This window comes from Thamnophis sirtalis, unplaced genomic scaffold (assembly GCF_051295495.1).
Source record: "Thamnophis sirtalis isolate CommonGarterSnake01/CBP01778 unplaced genomic scaffold, rThaSir2_p1.2 scaffold_12, whole genome shotgun sequence".
Classification (NCBI taxonomy): domain Eukaryota; kingdom Metazoa; phylum Chordata; class Lepidosauria; order Squamata; family Natricidae; genus Thamnophis; species Thamnophis sirtalis.
In genome coordinates this window covers 18,287,895-18,307,716 of record NW_028261392.1, presented here as the reverse complement: position 1 = coordinate 18,307,716, position 19,822 = coordinate 18,287,895, and the positions used below count along the sequence as shown (strand labels likewise).

The window sequence follows — 19,822 nt, the reverse complement described above, 5'->3', positions numbered from 1 at the left end:
TTGACTAGGGCTGCTTTCCATATGTGTGGTAAGTGGGAGGTATCATCATGTTCTGATAAGCGGGAGGTATTGTCTACAAAAACATATACTCTGTGTATGTTTGTGTGTGTGTGTGTGTGTGTGTGTGTGTGTGTGTTATATAATCTTTTGAACTTTGATTATATATTAAGAATCAATGATATCTCTGTTATTTCTCTTTCTTGCTTTCATTTCCACTGTGGTATTCTTGGTTAGTCTTGCTCTTAGTCTTCTTCTGCACATGGTTGTTTGCTTGCAGACATTCATTATCCACTAGATAACCCAATCTCTTTCTCTCCTTTCACATGCCCTGCCAGGGTTCTAAACAGAAGACTAAAGCAAAATATATCCACACCAAAAAGAAGAAACTGAACAAAATATGTGAGATTGCTTCCTGGCCTCTTGGCTAAGCTCAAGTGTATTATTTGTTCTTATCGTTTTAATATTACGACTAATTTGAGTCAAACTTAATTTATATAAGTTTCAAAAATTCTGTCTTTCATCACTTTTAAAATTCTTACTACACACATTCTGGAATGTATCTTGGTTAAAATAAATATTTGATCACCCCTCTCTCTCTATATATATACACATATTTCTAAAAAAATGCCTATCAGTTTGGAAAATATTACCAAACTAGGTCTCAAGTTTTGAGACTGCAGTGAACCTGACTCAGAGGCATAGCCTTGAAATGGAAAGCATTTCAAGTAAGAATTAATTTTCTAAAGAGCAACTGTTCTGTCAAAATAACACCAAGAATGCAGCCTGACAATTGTACAGGAAGTCACAAAGAACACTCAGAACATCATTTTGGGGTCTGCAGGTCTCTCTTTTCTTGTTTATAAAGAGGCAGAAATAATGAAGGAATGTGAAAGCTGTTCCAAGATGAAAGACACAATAAATGCAATTTCAGTGCTGGGAAAAATTATAAGCATAAAGAAGAGACTCAAAATAACCCTGTCTTGGATGGCATAAGAGAAGATAGAGGGAAATTCTGACACCTTTCAATGTTCTGTTGTTAAACCCTACAATATTAGAGCTCCAACACTCCTTGCAGTGTCTGTTCTCCTACTTCAGGAATTCATGAATAATTTATGGCAGGTGAGATGAAAGTGAAACTTTTGGGGATACTTCCATGATATCTTGGAGAAATCAGTTACTGCATAAGTCACAACAAGAGACTTGTATATAGAGTTAAGCATAGACGTAGTACAGCAATGTCTTGACTGGGGAATACATCTTTGCTTCAACATCTGGATGAGTTGCCATCATGGGGAAAAAAATGTTCTGCTTAGTATTGGAGAATTCTACAAAAGGATATCAAGCCATCTGCTCATCACTTGAAGCAAAAGTGTGTCAGGCAACAAGACAGTGATCCCAAGGGTACATGATAACAAATGAAGAAGAAACACATCAATGTTTTGAAATAACATAGTCAATTGAGACCTAACTCCATGGAAATGTTGTGGCAACCTGAAATGAGCAGTAGAAGACACTCAAATGTTATTCAGCTGAAGCAATTGATCATAGAGTAATAGCCCCAAAATTCTTATACAGATGTGAAATAGTTCCTGCCAATTATAGGAAGCCCTTGGTTGAGGTCAAGATGACCTCCAGTTCAGGTTATTTGAGATACCAAAATTCAGGAATTGTTTTCCAGTGAATGAATTCTTTCTTTCATTTGCAGGCAAGCCAGCATATAACTGGGGATCCAATTGAATCTACAGTGGGGAATATAAACGAAAGCACTGGTCTTAATTACTAGAGACAAGCAATTGGTATAAAAGGGCTTCTGTTTTTTTCTAATTCTAAATCTTTGATTTAAACTATGCCATATTATGTTCTGGGTAGATTACCACAAACCAGAAAGAAGTGAAAACCAAGAAGGGGAGATGGAGATGAATATTCTGGCAACACAAAGCAAAAAAAAATTCAGTAAGCTAAGCATCTGTCCTTTATTTAGATGAATTTTAACTGGTTATTTTGAAGTCCATGATGCTCTCTGATCTTGGTTGTTTATTTGCAGATGTTTTATTACCAGATTTGGTAACATCATCAGTGCTAGGGAGCGTGGGGTTTGCTTTCTGTTTATATACAGTCATAGTATATGCAGTAGCTACAGTAAAACTCCCTTTTTATGACCCTGTAATCCCTTAATTTGGGGTAGTCAGGACAACTGGATGGAGCTGAGAGTTTATTAGCCGGATGCTCTTTCTGACACTACACAGAGGTCACAGTATATGTTTTTTCTTTGTACCTAGGACAGAAACATTTCCCGCTATCTAAGATTGAACTCTTAACCTTCCAAATGGAAGGCAAGCATCTTCACCGCTAGGCCTCCACGCCACTGTTATACAGCAGCTACAGTATACCCTATTTATATATAACAGTTAATTGGCCATTGCAATGTCTAGCCTAGAGGATTCCTCATCTGAAAAGAAGTGCCATGATCAAAGGCTAAGAGAAAACAATGGGCTTCTAACATCAAGGGCACCCACCAAGTGTGGGATTCTACTGGTTCGGGTGAACCGGTAGCTCCGACTATCAGCTGGGAGAGAAGTGGTTCGCTCTGACTTTGAAGTGGGCCCATCCGCCCACCCCTGCACTATGCTCACCTATATTTCCTTTTCCAAAGCCCAGCTGATTGGCACAGGAGAGTGGATTGTTGCAACTCAGCTGTTTTCCTCATCGGCAGTAATGCTGAAGGTGAGATTTCGGTAAACTGTGCAAGCATGTGTCAGGCACATTAGGCACGTGCGTGAGCGAAGCGCATGCTCAGCAAACGGGTTGTTAAACTGGTAGGATCCCATCCCAGCCCTGGCACAAACAAAGCAGTCCTGTAGACAAACCATCAGAGGAAGGATAGAGATTTCCCAAGAGTGAAACCATGGGAAAATGGCAGATATTAGGACAAAGTGTTTCATAAACCAATAGCAGTTAGACTTATATATCGCTTCATAGGGCTTTCAGCCCTCTCTAAGCGGTTTACAGAGTCAGCATATTGCCCCCAACAACAATCCGGGTTCTCATTTTTACCCACCTCGGAAGGATGGAAGGCTGAGTCAACCCTGAGCCGGTGAGATTTGAACAGCCGAACTGCAGAACTGCAGTCAGCTGAAGTAGCCTGCAGTGCTGCATTTAACCACTGCGCCACCTCGGCTCTTTTTACAAGAGAATGCTGCTATAGGGAAGAGGCTTCCTATCTCAGAACTCAGGAATTGAACTGGGTGAGATTCCTTTTCTGCAAACTGAAGCTTCAGCTGATTGTTCAGCTATATTATTATTATTATTTTTTTGCAACAGAAATAAAATACCAGAAACTTCTGGCCTGAATTTATCTGGATTTTGATCCTTAAACTGCCCTTGGATTAACCCTGCATTTGTCCTCTGTGACCCAGTACATAGGCATGCATTATTATTATTTTCTGGTTGACTTGCTTTGGCCATTGGTGATTTTTCTGGTGTTGCTTTTGTTCTACTCTTTGAAATGTTTATTGCTAGACCTGGTCATAAAATGTGACAGCCTCCTTTTTTCCAGGGTGACACCAAAAGACTCCTACACTTTCAGGTTTAGAACACTCTCTGATACAAATTGACAAGCAACTAAGAATGTGACTCCTTTTATTGTGTATATGGTTTCCAGTTAAGAAGTGTGCGAAGGGTTGTATTATTTAATCACTTTTTTTCTCTTCCATTCAACTTTGTCTGATTCTCAGAGATGATCTAGACAAGTCCCCATAGTACATTTCCTATTCCTGCTGTATTGATGCTGGAAAGAGACAATAAAATTCTTGTCTAGCCTTCCAGCCTAATGTTGCCTGTTTTCTAAAATATGTCAGTAACAAGCGATTTAATTCCTATGTTTTTAACAGCAGTTTCCTTTGCAGAATTCAAAAGTGTTAAGCTTCTGACAGTTTGGAGATTAGCTTTGTGATCCGCTTCTATCTGATAAGCAACAACTTCAAAAGCCAGATATAAAATGGAAAAAATAAGCCAGGCAAATTATATGTAGGGAGGTGTTTTTAAATCATTTTTAAATATCAAGTAGAAAACTCATGACCCATCGGGTCAGCCTTTTAGAGATATTTCTTTATCTCAACAGAGAAACGGAATGAACACAGGCAGGCAAAAAAGCAGTGGGAGTAGATGTAACTTCCTGCCAACTTCTCTACTGATATTGCTTATGAAAAGCTGGCAAAGAACATCACAAATCACTCCTTCTCTTCCTCCCCCATGGAACTATTATGAAGGCAGATGTAGGCTTCGATAGAGTCTTTTATTGCTCGGTTAAATTACACAACACCCCTACCATGGTCAGTAAGCCACCTGAAAGCAGCCACCCTCAACCCTATGAACAAAAGCCAGTAAAAAACAAAACCAATTTGCAAAGGCAGTGGAGATGTCCAAAGAGAAGGTCCAGAATCAAGGTCCATAGGGCAAGTCCATGAGGCAAAAGGCAAGTTCTCAAGACCAAGGCAAGGCACAGGCAGAAACACGAGTCAAGGCTGAGTTTTGCCAAAGCAAACAATTGTTTCCGACAAAGACAATCTCCCCCAGCTTCTGCTTAACTCAACCCATGTCAGGTATTCCTTGTGAGGAGGGGAGGGGGGGGTGATCTTTTCCAGAGCAACCTCTCAGACCTTCTTTGAACTTGTCTCTGCTCTCCTTTCCATGCCCTTGGGTTCAGTGGGGGAGGTAGCTGCTCCTTATTAAAAGGGATCTGCTACATCTCAACACCATTGCCTGTCTAAAGCCAATCTTCCCCCCATGTCTGTAAGGTCAGGCATCTCTCCATCCAAACATCCATCTCCCCCAGTGCCTGAGGAGCCTGGGACAGCATCGTTCTCAGCCCCTCCAAACATTCCAAGGCTGACATGCCATCCCTATTGGACAGTCCCAGTTCCAACTCCTCCTTCTCCTCTGAACCAGGATCTGATGTGGCCATGACAGGAACTGCCTGCCACTTTGTTGAGGGGAGTGCAAGGAAAGTTGCACCCACCCACCCCCTCTCCATATTGGAGAGCCTGCAATTCAGGGATAAATAGGGCATTCGGGTCACACGCTCATCTTTCCCTTACCACTCACCCCTATCACATCACACTCATGTCAGAAGCACCAAAATGCTTCCAGGTTGAAAGGATTAGCTAATGATATTACTATGGCCTGGGAGACACCCAGTTGGAGGGTTCTTTTCATGTCCCTGGCAGAAGCGAAGGACAGAAGTTCACCCTGCCCACAACAGCACTCAGGTCCTGAATGTGGGCTTGCTAACCTCCAACTCAGCATCTTAACCATGTGGGACAGTGTGCTCCTCACTCATCCCTATTAAGATTTCAAAGTTCAGCCTCAATTCCATAACAGCCAACCATTGTTTGCTTGTTGGGCCTTGCTACCAGTTGATTAGATGCAACAGGGGCAACTGCAGGAGTGACAACTTTCATTTTCCAGCTGGCTTCCCCAATAAACAACAGATAGTATCAGAAATCACTCCTCCTCTTTGATTGACTTATCAAACTGCCTGACACTTTGCTGGGTGAAGGAGGAACAAAGAAATGACCTCTGGTGGGCAAATAGTAGTGCAAGCAGGAGCAACTTCTGATTTTCAGCCATCTTTCCCCTTGAATTTTCTTGTGGGAAGCTGGCAGGGATTGTTAGAAATCATTCCTGCTGCTCTTCAGTTGACCTGCAGAACTGTCTGCTAGTTTGATGGGGGAGGAAGAACAAAGGGAGTCATAGGCCATAAAGAAAACTGTACCCATGCTCCCCATCCTAGCATATCTCCAAGAAAAGAATAGAGTTCACCTATGGACCATAGGTGTTGTCCCATTCAGTCCTACCTTACTAGCAATTTGGATGGTATACTCTGAGGTTGACAATTCAGAACTGTGTCAACATCCAGAAGAAATACTTACTCCTAGGTGATGGTGATGGTTTTCCTGTCTGAAATTCTCTCCTTGCCCCTTTTTGGATTGCTTCTTGAGCTATAGTCCCAGATATACAGATGATTTGGAGCTCGGTTCTATTTCATGAAGTGTTGAATTAAAAGTGTCTTCCGTGTAACTCTGTCCCATCCAATGGCCATCCTCAGATAATAACTCAGAAAGGTTTGCTTCTTCTTGTCTGTAGGCCTCAATTATAATCCAATTTCTTATGTCTTCTGTTTAAGGTAGTATTTTATCAGGAAGCAGGTGGAACAGGATAGAAATTACTCCCAAGGACTTTTTGCTGTTCTTTTGTGGTTCTATATTACATATTAAAATAGGAGGTAGACTAGCAGATGGTTTCTCAAGACAGATCCTATTTTCCTGGGTAGTTGAGGTAACCAGCTATATTTAGCAACTTTATATGTTATTGCTATTCATTCCCTCAGATTGTCTAGCCTTTTCATATTACCTACCTATTCAGTAGCTGGCAAGGTACTGAAAGAATTAATCATGCTTGTCTCTAAGGATACTTAAGCAGACTAACTTGCTGTAGGAGGTACAGACTGTTTACCCAGACTGTCTCTTCTTGAGAACAGTGGCGATAGAATGTCCTTGGACTTACCTACCTGTATGTTGCTTTAATTAAACTTTAAGGTTTGATATTGCCAAGATAAGTTTTTAATAAACTAATTCTCTCTGTGCTGAACACATATAGTGGCAAGATCTCAAATTTGTTGAGAAAAGGCTTCATTTTAAACAACATATTGGCAATAGTAGAATGTTTAAATGCTAGAAAGATTTATTTGGCATCCTTCCTGAATGGCAGTCATTCAACCTTCTGCAAATCATTCTACTGCCTTTCACAGCATAGAAGGTGACTAAGGAGGAGAAAAATGGCTGCATTTCTGGGTCCCCATTTTCCTCTATTCCCTCTTTTATTTTGGATTTGTAGAGTGGTATGATTACTTGACAATTATGATTTTATTTTTTTGCCTTTCATCCAATACTTTCTGGGATCTGACCGATGCCTGCCTTGTACACTTCTCTGGATTTGGGTCTCTAAATTTATTCCTGACTCTCGTCTTAGTTTTTAAATTGGGATCTACCACCTTTCCACCATTATTAACTGCTTTTGAGACACCAGTTGTCACTGGATGTACTTGTTTGGATGGTGTCAGCAGATTTGGATGACTGTGTGAAAGCTTAATAGATACGTCTTTTAGAGAGTGTCCATTGTGTTGTTAGTTGCAGTTAGAAGCTCAAAAATGTAGCATACTGTTTGTGCCATCAGTAGGCAATGTTTGGTTATAAAATCAGCAACATTTTCAATTTTGAAGTCTTAGTTTCCTTGTTGGTTAAACCTTGCAGCAGCTGGACAAACAACTGTGTTCTGTAAGGTGGGAGCTTATTCAGACATAAAAATTGGAAGATCTAAAAGTTAGGAGGTCTCTAACTCCACTTGTATCTCTCATTCAAGGGGGTCATATCTATTAGAGATGCTGTCCAGAAGAATAAAGAGAATTTAGTTACTTATAGCAAGTAGCACTTTGCTTTTTAAATAGCTGTCAACTTTGAGCTGTTGGTAGGTTTGAGTGAAATCTGGGAAGCAGAATGTGAGTACTGCCTCTTCTTCCTTCTCCCTATAGTAAAAATACAAATCTTAAGTGCATTGAGTTCACAATATTCTTAAACTATAGCAGTACAGCAATAAAAATGTACATAAAATGAAAACAAAAACAAAGGAAAAGAGCTGGCTCAAATAGCAGTAACTGTGAGAGGGATCTTGAACTCCTAATGGACAATCACTGAAATAGAAACCAACCGTGTGATGCAGCTGCCAAAAAAGCCAATACAATCCTAGACTGCATTAACAGAGGGATAGAATCAAGATCACATGAAGTATTAGTATCAGTTTATAATAAGACCACACTTGCAATATTGCATCCAGTTTTTGTCTCCACAATATAAACAAGATGTTGAGATCCTGGAAAGAAGTGCAGAGAAGAGCAACAAAGATGATCAGGGGCTGGAGGCTAATACATATGAAGAATAGTTGCAGGAACTGGGTATGTAGTCTAAGAAAAAGAAGGACTAGGGGTAACATGATAGCAGTTTTCCAATATTTGAGGGGCTGCCACAAAGAAGACAGGGTGAACTATTTTCCAAAGCACCAGGAGGCAAGACAAGAAACAATGGATAGAAATTAATCAAGGGAAGAACCAACCTAGAACTAAAGGAAAATTTCCCGACAATGAGAACAATAAACTAATGGAATGGCTTTCCTTCAGAAGTTGTAGTTGCTCCATCATCATAGATTTTAAGAAGAGATTGGATAGCCATTTGTCCAGACTTGTATAGGGTCTCCTGCTGTGGGGGTGTGGGGGTATTGAAGTAGAAGAAGTCCAAGGTTCCTTCCAACTCTATTATTATGTTAAGCTAATTAAGAATTGAAAAGTGGCTTTAGAGGGAGCTCTTAACAGTAGATGTTACTTTGACACCATTGTTCCACCCTCCAGACCTTCCGCACAGCCCTTAGAATCTGGCTATCCCGTCAGGCCTGGGGCTAAAGATTGTAACCCGCCCGAATGGTATGAATGTTGCGTTTTAATCATGTACTGTCTTATATGTAAAAGTCTGTCCCCCCCCCTTCCTTTTGATTGTGAGCCGCCCTGAGTCCCCCCAGGGAAAAGGGCGGCATACAAATAAACAATCTAATCTAATCTAATCTCTCTAAAGCTGTAGTAAATATGAGCTTCATCACTGGTGTTGGAAACAGATTATGATTTTGACCTTGATTGTGATAGCCTTGCTCTTGCTTTTCCAGTGTACTTTAGGAGATGAGGGGGAATATAGTCTTGAAGTTCCTGGATTCCTGTATTACCAGGAGTTTTTTTCCACAGAGTCAATGATTTTGCTGCTCCAAGAAACCTGTGCATCGGTGTACAAAAAGGCTTTTGTTTTATGGCTCTTAGGTTAATGAATGTGGCACTGAAGATGATTTGAATTAGATTGGTCTGGGTCATTTGCAGAACATTGACATAGAAAGGCAATAGAAGCAAAAACCAAACCAAAAAGGAGATTTTTCTTTCTCTGGATAGTACATCCAGTCTCTGCTCCATCCATTTTCTGAATGCTCCAAGTGGAAAATATTGGTGTTTTTTTTTTTTAATGCCTGTTCTGTTAATACCATGGAAGATCAGTTCCAATCTCAACTTGAACTTCTGATGATGTGGGTTTTGCTCGTGGCTTTATTTTCTCTTTCAGCAACACTGAACTAAAACATCAAAAAAAAAACACCATTAAAACAAACAAACAAACATGGGAACTTTGCTAAAAAAAAATACTTTAGATAGAAAATAATCTAATTTTATGAGTGTAGCAGTTTTGTCATGGCTATGCTCCCTTTACAACATTTTCTATCCAATACCAAGTATAAATATTCTGTCAAATATACTGTACATCAGAATTTATGTACATTGTCAAGTCACAAACGCATATGTTTGTTATTTTGTCATAGATCCTGATTTAGGACATGTCCAACTTTCACACTTACATAGTAGTCCTTGGGAACTCAATATAGATGAATAAGGTGATTGCTAAAAGGGATTAAAACCAGTCCTTTAAACCCTTAATTTTTATATATATATATTCTCTGATAAAGGACACACAGTGGTGGGATTCAGAGGTTTTTACTACCGGTTATGTAGGTGTGGCTTGGTGGACGTAGTGTTGCTTGGTGGATGTGACAGGGAAAGGATACTGTAAAATCCTCATTTCCTCCCGATCAGCTGGGACTCGGGAGGCAGAGAATAGTTGGGGGAAGGATCAGTCAGAGGTGGCATTTACTGGTTCTCTGAACTACTCAAAATTTCCACTATTGGTTCTCCAGAACTGGTCAGAACCTGCTGAATACCACCTCTGGTCTCACACACAATAGAATCTACCCTGCAATCAGTGGTACCTGTTTGTATGCTTAGTTTGCCCCAATTGGAGTACAGATAGATTGCTTAAAACCCACTCTAAGGTTTAAACTGTTCAATATTGCTGAGAACATGTTTAATTTCATTTATGCAAATAAGAAAATCAAATCATTTTCTCCTCTTCACTGAGTCTCAAGGATACATGAACACGTTCCATAAGGGTATTATTGCTGCCTCTGAAATGATCATTCTTTATTGCTTTTGGCATGTAAATTTCTACTGTCACAATTTCTGGATAATTTGTGGTCCATCATAACAAACCGGAATTACTTCGGATCTAATGCAGTCAACTCTTCCCTATGTGTCTCATATCCAGAGCAATGATAAACTAGATCAGGTGTCTGTAACATTAAGCCCTCTATATATGCCTAAAGTCATTGAGAGTTGGTTGGCATATAAGTTTAATAAATAATGCTATCAGTCATTATAGTCGTGGTTTTCAAAAAACCTTAGAAAGTATAGTGTGTGGTAAGCAGCTGTGAGAGGTTGGGGCTAAACGATTTTAAAAATACCTTCCTATTAATTTGATTTTTTAAGCAATTTTGCCTGCTCAAATACCTTGAACTGCACCAGGTGAAATCTTATGACTTTCTAAACAACCAATTAGCCAGCACCATTTTAAGTAATGTGAGTATCTCATTATTGTCAAACCAATTAAATTTAAAAACTGGGGTGTTACTGAGTCCCTTGAAGGCTTCCTGGTGAGCTGTATTTGATTTGATGATAAGAAGTTGGACTTGTACTGTTCAAAGGTCTTGCAGACTCTCTAAAGCTGTGTCTCTACTTTTTAAGCAAGGTTTCTTTTATCTTCTTTTGTCTGTCAGGCAGAAAAAGAATTTTGAGCTATCCAGTGTTCCCATTTGGTTATGTTTTCTCTTCCTCAGGCAGGGGAATAACTAGACATTCTTTCTTTTTAAGAGAAAAAAAAATTCCAAATGTGGCAATATAATACAAAGACTCCATCTGCATTTAGAAGTTTTCTTTGTAAGGAACACTGGCTTAGGTAACTCAGAGGAGCATTTGCTACCAAACATCATTAGATGTATATGAATCAGCCAAGAGAGAAATGTGAAGGTGAGACTTGATTCAAACTAATTTGAAATTCAATTCTGTAAAAGATCCATCCATTGATCTATAACAGAGAAAGTTTACATTCCCTGTTGCTGCTTTAACTTTGGGGTAAAATGAGATTAAATTTGAAGAAAAAGCACACCCTCATAGGAAATCTCAGCCCATACATTCTTCCACCATAACCAGGAGAAAAGATTCAAAAACATAAATTAGAATTAGGAAACAACAGCACAGGAGAACTCTGTCTTCTGTTTCACTCAAATCTTTCTGTATGCCTGGGTACTAGTTGAAACCATATCAATAATTATTTAGGAAGTAGTCAGGATCTTCAATCTACCTGCAGAATTTTTTTCTTTTTTTCAAAACAGTATCCAGAAAAGTTGCATTACTTGCAGTATAATGTTGCATACTTTGCAGTATATTTTTTTCTAATTCTCCAACTAGCAAGCATAGTCTTCAGCTTCAAACTTTTAACATGTTTTCCACTTGTTCCTTATCTCCTTTTTTTAATTTTTATGCTTGGTGCTGTTCTAGTTCGAAAACAGTTGATGTGATGTTCTAATATATTGATCCCAAGGAATCAGTGGTAGATATCACAAATGCTTAAGATGTCTGGGGGCAAATCAACCCAACCACATCCTAAAGGAGGGGTGTCAAACCTTGGCAACTTTAAGACTTGTGTATTCCCTGGCAAGTATGACTGACTGGGGAATTCAGGGAATTGAAGTCCACAGGTTTTAAATTTGCCAAAGTTGTACACTCCTGTCCTAAAGCAGGATAGCCCACCTGTCCTTCCCTAAGCAAGTGCCTCATTTTTCGATCTATATCCTTCCATAGCTGAAACAGCCTGAGGACAGCTTAAGGCGCTATAGTCTAGACATGGTACTTTCTCTAACATCTCACCTCCAGATTCCAGCTTCAGGCAACATAAAGCACATTGATTTCCTCAGAGAAGCATGATGAGATGTCTTACGTTTTGCAGGTAATGTTGAGTTCTAAGTGATTCTGCTGGTTTTCTGTGGGAGCATCACTTCACTATATTCCTGAACATTTCATCTGCTCCACAGTCTTCTTTCGATTGCAATGGAAACTAGGATTCTAGGTTCTACAGCCAGTTTATGATTGTTTGTTTTTTTCTTAAATGAATTATACAATAATACAATAATACAATAGCAGAGTTGGAAGGGACCTTTGAGATCTTCTAGTCCAACCGCCTGCCATTTCAGACAAATGGTTAACCAACATCTTCTTAAAGACTTCCACTGTTGGGGTATTCACAACTTCTGGAGGCAAGCTGTTCCACTGATTAATTGTTCTGTCAGGAAAGTTCTCCTCAGATCTAAGTTGCTTCTCTCCTTGATTAGTTTCCACCCATTGCTTCTTGTTCTAGGTGCCTTGGAGAATAGTTTGACTCCCTCTTCTTTGTGGCAACCCCTGAGATATTGGAACACTGCTATCATGTCTCCCCTAGTCCTTCTTTATATCAAACTAGACATACCCAGTTCCTGCAACCGTTCTTCTTATGTTTTAGTCTCCAGTCCCCATATCATCTTTGTTGCTCTTGTCTGCACTCTTTCTAGAGTCTCCACATCTTTTCTACATCATGGTGACCACAACTGAATGCAGTATTCCAAGTGTGGCCTTACCAAGGCATTATAAAGTGGTATTAACACTTCACGTGATCTTGCTTCTATCCCTCTGTTTATGCAGCCTAGAACTGTGTTGGCTTTTTTGGCAGCTGCTGGACACTGCTGGCTCATATTTAAATGGTTGTCCACTAGGACTCCAAGATCCCTCTCACAGTTACTACTATTGAGCAAGGTACCACCTATACTGTACCTGTGCATTTCATTTTACTTGCCTAAATGTAGAATCTTACTCTTTTCACCATTGAATTTCATTTTATTAGATAGTGCCCAATGTTCAAGTTTGTCAAGATCCTTCTGTATCTTGAGCTTATCTTCTGGAGTGTTATAAACATTGCTCTGTAAAGCCTTGATATTGGTCAGCCAGTGTCTGGTTTATAATACAGAATTAATAGAGTAGTTTAAAGGAATTATCTTTGTCTTTCTGTGAAGTGTAGTGCTGGGGATTCCCTTTCCCACAACCACTCTTCCCAGGAACCTGGCCTCTTGCTTCTTCTTCTCACACTGTATTGTTCTTCAATATTGTGCTCCCATGATCATTTCCATAACTAAACATCATTTTCAAACTCCAGCTGTTCAGCAATACTTTTCGAGAGGCTTCATCTCAATTAATAAAACCCTGAGAACTAATAGATCACCGCCAAGCAAGTTACCAAAAACAATGTGAAAAGCCCCCCAAAAAATCTTGGAGTCTGAAGATCATCATTGAATCTCTGGAATTAGCATTTGATTTGATTTATTAAATGTATGCAACTTGAAAGGAGAGGTCAATAAATTGCCTATGATCAAATTGCTCTTTTAGCTGTTGTTTTGCAAAGCCTTTGGTGTGTTTTGTCTGTCGACTCAGAGCAGCTCATTTTAACCTATTCAATATATCACACTAATTCCAAAAAGTTCATGCCTTTTGCTTTCGTAAGCAAAAGCAGAAGCAGAGAAGGAAACCATCTTCTTCAATCTTATCTGATGAACATTCTACAGTATAGACTGGTCAGTTACACAGACCTGAATTAAATAGCAAAGAGTCTTTTTATTTATAAGTTTTCTTACATGGTCCAGATAGAATTAAAACATTGCAGTGACTCGTGTAAAACCCCTGGGATATTCTACAAGTAACTGATTGCTAAACTATTACTTCTATGAGAGGGACATTTTATGCTTAATTATCTTCATCTTTTTATCATTTGTTATTTTACAATTTTACTATTTATACACTTTTACTTAATTGAAGAGGCTTATTGGGTACTCTTGGAGCCTACATATCTCCAGCAAATATGGTTTTCCTATAAAATACTACTCAATGAGTGATAAAATGAGTTTACTGATTCTGCCCAAATGAATTAACAGAGTGGAAGAGTGAAAAATGTGAAAAGTTACAATTCTGGCAACTGTGTCTAGGAAATCTCATATTTCTATGTGGTTGAGTGGAGATGGATCAAATGTATTGAAGTATTTATTATTAATTAATTAATAGGGCCACCTCATTGAAATTATCTCTGGGAAGGCTCAGCTATTTTTACATCAGTAAAAAGATCTAAGTTAAGCTTCCCCATGATAAATGAAAAGAACTGAAATACACAGTCTTGATTGAAAGCACAATGTGAAGTAACACCCTACATATGAAAATGTTGTCTTTTTACCAGAATGATCTTTCTGGATTTAAAATATATAAAATGTTGCAGCATATTTATTTTGTAGGTATATGCACCTATAGAGAGGTGTAGTGGCCTGCTGGTGGAGCTCTTACATCACAATCAGGAGACTGTGAGTTTGAGCCTAGGTAGCGGCAGATATTTCTCTCTCTGGGCACCATGAGTAAATATCAGCCCCGAACCCTGCATTGGAGTCAGGCAGGGCATCCGGCCAGTAAACACTCAGCTCTATTCAGTTGCCCTGGCTCTACCTTGCAAGAAATGATGGGGCATTAAAACACACACACACACACACACACACACACACACACAGAGAGAGAGAGAGAGGGAGAGAGAGAGAGAGACTCCTGCCATATAATCTTTCTACTATCTATCTATCTATCTATCTATCTATCTATCTATCTATCTATCTATCTATCTATCTATCCATCTATCCATCTATCCATCTATCCATCTATCCATCTATCCATCTTCTATCTATTTATCTATCTATCCCTATCTCCCTGTAAAATATAAATAATATTGAAAAATGAACTGCAAACACAAGTATGCTGCTGGAGAACCTTTCATTGTCTGAGTTGAGATTATGAACTTTGTGTCCTTGTGGGTATTAGCAAACTACAGCTCCCAGCATTTTTCAAGTATCCTTGCTGAAGGTTCTTGGGAATTATATTTCAGAAATGGACCACAGATTTCCATTTTTAGAAAGAATGGGAGCCTGGAAATCGTATGGTGTGTAGCACTTCATGAAGTATTTCCTAATGATATGATATATTCTGGGGAGAAGGATGCTAGCACTTATCAGATTTTGGCAAGCAAATATAGTTCACCTTTCCTTAATTAACAGTTTTTGTTTTCTCTCTCTTTGGGAGGACAAAACAATACAAAAAAATAACATAGGTGTTTAGAAATAGAAGACATCTATCAAAGGCAAGACATCAATGTAAGTATGTCATTAAAAATGCTACTTAATATAAATTAACAGTAAAACAGTTAGTCTCAAGGTAATATAGCCAATGGTTTTTAAGCACATTATCATTATATTAATGTATCTTGGGATCAAGGGAACATCCTTCTATTTCATGGCATATGAAATTCTATGAAAGTCTTCTGTTAAATAAAAAGTTTTTGGCATATGTAAGTAAATTGTGTGATGCATAATCACCCAGGTCTTATGCCAAATTGGAGAAATTAGTGGCCAAGTTTATTTGTTTGTTTGTTTGTTTTCCCGAGTTGCCTTAACCAACTAACGTGGCATAAAATTGTTTCCAGGCTTTGGCTTATGTCTTTGAAGCAAATGGGTCCCACAGATTTCTACTAAAAGGTAAAACTGATGTTTCTTTACCAGTTTGCCAAAGGCCGTAGCTCTTGAACCCATGGAGATGTCATAAAACATGAATACTTAGAACCCAGCGATCAATGCTTCATTGTTTAGAATGGCAGGGCCATTAAACTCTAAACATGTCATTAAACGCAGATAAATAAAAAAAAGCTTTGCTGATTTGTAAATTCTCTCTATCGCTAATTTGTAGTCTCTTTGTCTCTTTCTCTCTACCTATGTATTTTCATCTTTCTCAATTAATTCTTCTACAGCGAGAACATTGCAGTACTCCTTTTTTTCTAGTGATAATCAGATCCTGTGTGCATTTAAATTAAGCAGAAAGTATAGTAAAGCTGTAAAGATAAAGCCTTATGATTCAGGAAGAAATAAAAGATTACTGTTTAAGTAAATTAAATTGCAAGATCCAGTTTTGCAGATATAGAGCATGTCATGCTGCTATTTATGTAGTCAAGAAAGGAATATCTCATGTAAATGTAAATGGGTTATGTTAATGTTCATTCGCTGGCAAATGAGTAATTCAAGATGGGAAGTTGCATTTTAATTCTAGGTCCTGGGTTTGGTGAAACAAATGTTAAATTTAGTTAAAGTAGGCCTATCTTTTTATGGCATGTGCATTAAAGCACTTTTTAACAAAGCACACCTAGAAAGACAGGGATGCGGGAGGAGAGGGTAAACAAGCTCTTCATAATCACATGGATTGATATAAGAAGTTCAGCAGTAGAAGAGAGCCATCCTGTTTGATTTACTACAAGGATGTCTCATGTCCTCCACCCTTAACTTCTCAGATCATGACATGAATGGTACATTATGTTATGTCCCACATATGAGATGTTCCATGATTTCCATTATCTCCATGGGAAAAGGGGATTTTCTACTGTTATACAGTGTGTTTCCTCTATGATAATATGTGGCCAGTTCTGTATTACATTCTTACATAAACAGCTCCTTTTATGGGGTTCAAAATTTCTACCAGGAATTGGGCAGCCCACTAACTGATTTTAAGGTCATGAATGAAAAAAAACATCATCTTCAACCTACTCTCAACCATTGTGAATCTCTCCCTTCTTTCTCTGCTAGCATAAGTCATGCTGAGCCGCCTGTCTGGTGTGCTTTGTTCATCTGTAAGAAATGCCCCCATTCAAACTGGTTGGTGTGCACTCTGATAAGAATAACCACTCATTTCAGTTCCCTGATCATTAAACTCTCTGTCCTTGGGAGGTTGTCTATCATCAGTGAAGGATTAGCTTCAGAGTGGTGAACCTCTGTTTCCCAGAGCCTCCACTCTATCCCATTTCATCACTGAATTGCTCACATGGCAAATATCTGATTCTTCTCTACCACCACCTTTCTTTTTTTATTGGTCCATCAATGGACCTCAAAAAATGCTAGAAGTTAAAAGCAGAGACATCACCTTGTCAACAAAAGTGTGTATAGTCAAGGCTATGGTTTTCCCAGTTGCAAGTATGGGTGCAAAAGTTGGATCATAAGAAAGGCTGAGCGCCAAAGAATTGAGGTCTTTGAACTATGGTGCTGGAGAAGACTCCTGCAAGTCCCTTGGACTGCAAGGCGATCAAACTAGTCAGTCCTAAAGGAGATCAACCCTGACTGCTCATTAGAAGGCCAGATCCTTAAGATGAAATTCAAATACTTTGGCCACCTAATGAGAAGGAAGGACTCACTGGAGAAGAGCCTAATGTTGGGAAAGATTGAGGGCAAAAGAAGGTGGGGAAAACAGAGGATGAGGTGGCTGAATGAAGTCACTGAAGCAGTCAGTGTCAGCTTAAATGGACTCCAGAGGATGGTAGAGGACAGGAAGACCTGGAGGAACATTGTGATGGGTCAGATATGACTTCGCAACTAAGAACAACAAAATTGTTTTGTTTGTTTTAACTGGATGAACTAGAAGTTCAACTAGTTTCCTCTTCTAGCCCAATAGAGGGGACAAAGTTCAGAAAACAGAACTTAACTTCTTATTTTCTAGGCATGGAAACAGAGTAGAATTATAGAATTGTAGGTCTTCTGGTCCAAATTCCTCTCCAAGGCAGGAGTCCTTATATCATCCCAGACAATTGGCTATCCAATCTTTTCTAGAAAACCACTAGTAGTAGATCACCTACAACTGTGAAAGGCAAGCTGTTCCATGGGTTAATTGTTCTCCCTGTCAAGAAGTTTCTCCTTAGTTCCAGGCAGGATCTCTCTTTGAAACAATGCAAAGATCAAGTTTAGGGAGTGGGAGGAAAAATGGAGTTAATAATTAAGATTTCCATGTAGTGTCATTAGTCAGATGTACTGAAAGGAAAGGGAGTTTGGTTACAGGATGTAATTGGATATGTGTATTTTAACACTTCATTTATTAATAAAAAATGTTAAGTCAAGTCATCTTTGATCCTTTTTGTCGCTGCTTCTTGATGCCAGGAACATTGCTTCCAGTTTGCTTGATAAGACAGAATTTGAATGATGTTCTGCCCTTGTAGTATATTGCAGATAGCAGAACCCATTTTCAGATCAAGAGAATTCCCTGACAACACAAAGAATTTTATATTTTAAGTGTTTAAGCACTTGTTGGAGAAAATAAAATCATTCAGGATGGCCTCTGGTGACAGGGCAGACAGGTAGATGATAACTAGGATACTAGGATAGATGATCATTTGATAGGGGCAAAGACCCATCCAGGCAAAGTGATTGGTGCTTGATCTTCCAGGGTAGGTTGTAGGCAAGATATTCCACCTATCTGGAATTGTTGCTGCCCAGACAGAACATCTACCCAGCATTGTTTCTATTGCCAGATAAACAAATTCAGAGTAGATTGTCTGAAATTGGCTTGATTCCAGTTGTGGGTAGCTTGGAAGAAATGTTCTTTATTTCTGCCATGATGAATTTCTTATAGCAGAGAATGGTTATAGTAGCAAACTATGTTTGCAAAATATATGAGCTCAATAGCTAAACTAAAATCTGCCCTTGATAGTTTTTAAAAATTCTCCAAAGCCTGGTGATGTCAACATGCTTGAGGATCTAAGAAGTTGGAGAATTTTTGCAATAGTTATGCTGTCTCTAAGATTGTATATGCTATGTTTTAGTCTTTTCTTAATAATATTGATGTGCTTTTATTATGGGGCCATTAGCCTTTGTCTTGTGGTTTGTTCTTATTGTGAACAATCCCTCTCACATGTGTGAGAAGTATTATATAAATATGAAGATTGAATGGCAGACATGTTCGGAAGTCATGATATACCAAGCTGAACCCATTAATTATCTATCTAATATGTTCCTTAAGGGACTCAGCATTCCTTTTTTTTCCAGCTGTTGATGTTTGTCAAATAAAGTATTATTAATAATGCAAGTACACATATATGTTAGCTCATGGCATTTATAGTGCATGGAACTTCTCTGACATCCTAAACTCTCCATTTACTCATTTTCTGTTCTCCATTTTGAGGTTTATGCAAAGCAGATTACAGTACATAAAACTTGGTATAAATTACCCTCTACCTGTGACAGGTAGATATCGCTACTCAACTGTAAGAGGAGCCTCAGTAAAAGAATAAACCATCTCTTGTAATGGCCCTGAGTTTTGAATTTTAAGGAGAACTGAATGAGTATTCAAACTGCTTATTTTTTTTAATATATCTAAAGAAAGCTTTAGAGCAGCATGGTGGCCTAGTAGTGGAGACTTTTGGCTCCCACTTAGAATGTTGGGGGTTCAATCCTAGATAGTAGTAGATATTTCTCTCTCCTAGGATGCAAAGAAAAAAGATCTGCTGCGAACTCTGCATGGCATCAGGAAGAGCATCTGTCCAGTAAATGCTCAGATCCACCAAGTCACTCTGATCCGCCCCAAATTAAGGGATTACAGGGTCATAAAAAGGGAGTTTTATCTAAAGAAAGTTCTAACAAATTTGTAATAGCATGTAACCTACGTTAATTGTTCTACATCAGGTGGTTGTGTCATCTTCATGAAACATTCTTTGACCATGAAAATATACGTTTAAAAATAATATTAAATGAAAATGCAGAGTACTTACCTATTATTATCTCCACTGCCTCTTCTTCTGCTGTGTGAAAAACAGCAGACAGAATATTAGAAATTATAACAGTAATTGTTTAACTAACAAGTCCCCACCTAAATTTAAGCCTTGTGGGAGAGCTAGAATAGGATTACATGGGACCTTACTGGATGTTTTAATACATTATG

The 19,822-nt window shown here is 38.7% G+C and overlaps 1 pseudogene; it reads left to right on the top strand.

Annotated features, from left to right (window-relative positions):
- Window positions 1–404: 404 nt before the first annotated feature.
- Window positions 405–511, top strand: LOC148043263 (U2 spliceosomal RNA; annotated as a pseudogene).
- Window positions 512–19,822: the final 19,311 nt, after the last annotated feature.